The following is a 3,491-nucleotide window of genomic DNA, read 5'->3' on the forward strand; positions in this document are numbered from 1 at the left end:
ACTCTTCTCTGTGTTGGTTTGTGGTTGGGATGACATGTTCTCCTGTGTGAGATACATGTCCTGGAACCCAGACCTGTTAACTTCACAAACTCTAAATAAATTTAAATTGAGGAATAGGTTGAATCCAGACTGTAATTGGGACGGGACACAAAAGATCAGGGAATTACAATAGCAAGCTAGCTTTTCCAGTTAGCATGCAGTGAGTTAGCTTTTCTAGATAGTATGTGGCAAGCTAGCTTTTCTAGTTAGCAGGTACCTAAGTTCAGACCTACCTGACTGAGCTCATTTGGAAGTAAATAGTTTGTTCTACTCATAGGGAGCAGGTAATGCCTGCAGTAGTGTTTGTGTGTGATGATTAGCTCAACACATTAGCAGTGGCAGGACATTCAAGAAGTGACTTTATAATTAAAGAAACCCTGTGTGTATAATCTAATGCCATCTAGTGGTGAGGTTGCATATTGCAACAAACTGAACTCGCACATACTCGCTCCAAGAGCGTACCTTTATTTACATACCGTACCTTCACCTTTAATGATGCCATCCTCCACAACTGCTTCAAGGACAGCTCAGACAACTTTTTACTGAATATTTTAAGAAACTTAGCGAGATTTTTGAAGGTTTCAGAGGAATATTTTATTCATACAGTTTTACATGTTGAAGAACAAATGAGAAGCTCCTAATGAGCCCTTGTGTTACTGAGTGCTGTGAACATTAATGGTTCACACACAAAATCACATACCACCTTTATGACACTTATAGACTTATCTTTAAACAAAAACAGCTTCATAGCAACTTACAAGTGAACAGCAACACAGCAGTACAGAAAAGCTGTCCTTCACATTCCGTTAAACTCCATGCCCAAATATCTATCATTCTTCCCCAAAGGTCCATTAATTAGATTGGTAGGCTGAGAGAAAACACACAACAAACACAATTTCTGCGTCACTTTCAAAGCCTTTGTCTCTTATCAACAGTGTCTAGCTGAAAAAAGCCACACCCAAGCTATTGTTGCCACTAATAATTTCACTTCACTTCACATTTTTCCTTCTTTGGTGATTAGGATTCATGTTGCCTTCCCTTCTCTTGTGATCAACAATATGTATGATCCTCTATTTCACAAAAATGAGAGTTTCTTAACTTATTATCCTGCACTAGCCACCACCAGCAGACAATATACTGGGGAATGACCAGTGGTGGGCACAGTTCCACTAATCTGCTAACCGCTAATTAGCAAAGCTAATGTTTTTGTTAGCAGATTAGCTTTTCAGCTAAGTTTGAAAACCGTCTGAGGACCAATTAACGTCTGCTGAATTTAGTTCTGCTAACTTTCAGTCTGCTAACATTTTTTGTTTTTGTTTTTGCTGGTAAATTTATAACAGTCAAAAAGTTTGTAAACTCTAAAATCCTTAGTTCCTGTTTATGAGCGCAGAGAGCTAGCTATCACTTCCAGTTCACAGGTCAATCCACACAAGCGCTGCTGTTGTTGCGACATATAGCCAAAAGAACGGTATGTAAGCAGCTCAAAAGTCAGTATTTTTAGTTATTTATTTTTTGTGTATTTGTTTTGTGTTTGTGAACACAATATGGGCAAGGTTGAGTAGGATTACTTTGAAATGTAATCCAAAAGTAATCAGATTACAAGTAATCCAGATGCATGTACATACATACATGTAATCCACATGTATTCCTTCAAAGTAATCCTACCCAACCCTGAATGGGTGAGTCGTAGCTCCCTTAAAATAGACCTGCATTGAAATAAATGCAGTCAGATCTTTGGACCAAAAAATGACTTATATTTACACATAAGATCCTTCTGAATGTAGTAAAGTAAATCTGCAAGCCCAGATCTCTCATTCAATGGAGAAATCCTCATTTAAAAATGAGAAATTTACAGCTAAAATTTAGCCCTCCGCAAAACTGTGATCACATCCGGGATGCTGCCGAGACGTCAGGGAGAAGACTCTATCCCAGCATGCATTGCGCGCGCCAACTGTAATTTGTGGATTTACGTCAGTTTGCATCTGCACCTTTTTCTTTCTTATACAGAAGGATCTACTTTTTAAAAACTTCATATTGTCTTGCGGTACGCTTGGTGAGTACACATTTCTTTTATTTGCGCTTGAAAATTATTTTTGGGGACTTTTTCATATGCCCGTTTGATTGAGTGGTGTCGCATTGAAAATCTACTGTCTTTCACCTCCGGTGTTACCATCGCGGGGTACGGAGGCGAGACCCGCAAAGAATCCAAGTCATTAAAAAGATATAAACCTCTCTCAGCGGCCATGGAGCTGTGCAGCTCTGATTACCGAGATGTGCGGCGCTGCGGATTTTGCCGCAAGAAGTCTGTCCTTCCGAGCAACAGGTGTGAGTGGCCCGCGGCGGCATTTAACAAGCGCATATGCACTCGGTAAGTGCATCGGAGGCAGTGAGAGCAAGGCGTCGGGGAAGAACGGCACCCGCTGTCGATGCCGCCGCTGATCTGAGCATGCAGAGCAGTATCTCGCATTCATTGCAGCTTACTTTTGGATGTTGAAACCTGGATGTGTATAACAATAACATTACTAACAGATAAAATCAATTTCAATGCGGGATCGGACTGAAGGCGGGAGCGTTCCATCTTGTCCCCGACGTCATGGAAATGATCCGGATGTACAAACTGTTTTCACGGAGGGCTAAATTTTCGCTGCAAATTTGTCATTTTTAAACGAAGATTTCTCCGCTGAATTACAAATTTGGGCTTACAGATTTACTTTACTGCATTCACAAGGGTCTTATAAATACATATCAGCTATTTCTTTCTGAAATCTGACCACATTTATTTCAATGCAGGTCTACTTTAATGGTGTATAAATATATGATATAGAGATAAACCGTGACTTCTAATGCTGCAATTTACTGCTTGTGATAAAGCTGACAGTGTTTGGGGTTTTTGTTTTCTATGTATTTACTTTTTGTGCCTTTGTTATGTGTTTGTGATCCTGGGAATGCCCAGCAGCCTCAACGGCACTTAAACTCAAAACTGGCTTATCAGTAGTGGACAGTGTAATCCAATGTGGTCGCAACCAAGTTGATACCAACAGTTAGCAATTAGCCAAAATGTCCGCTATTGTTGTTATTATTATTATTATTATTATTATTATTATTAATTTTTTGTGGTTTATCAGTTTAGCATTATAAAAGTTAACTTTTCAGTTATGGGTTTAATGGTTAGCAAAGCTAATTTATCACTTAGCTGTGTCCACCGCTGGGAATGACCACTGGTTCCTCATCGCTACACATTGTTGTTTTAAGCTTGTAGTTCTGTACATTTTATGACCACCCACAAAGACGCATTTACGTATGAATTTGCAAAAAAAAAAAGCACATCTTGTTTTCTTTCTTTTTTTTTCTGTGAAGTCTTTTTAAACAGTATTTTGCCAAGTTTATTGCCAAGCAGTGAAGTACATTTAAAAGTGTGTACATAACACACTTTTACATAACACCTTGTAGGT

The sequence above is a fragment of the Thalassophryne amazonica genome, chromosome 18, assembly GCF_902500255.1.
Source record: "Thalassophryne amazonica chromosome 18, fThaAma1.1, whole genome shotgun sequence".
Classification (NCBI taxonomy): domain Eukaryota; kingdom Metazoa; phylum Chordata; class Actinopteri; order Batrachoidiformes; family Batrachoididae; genus Thalassophryne; species Thalassophryne amazonica.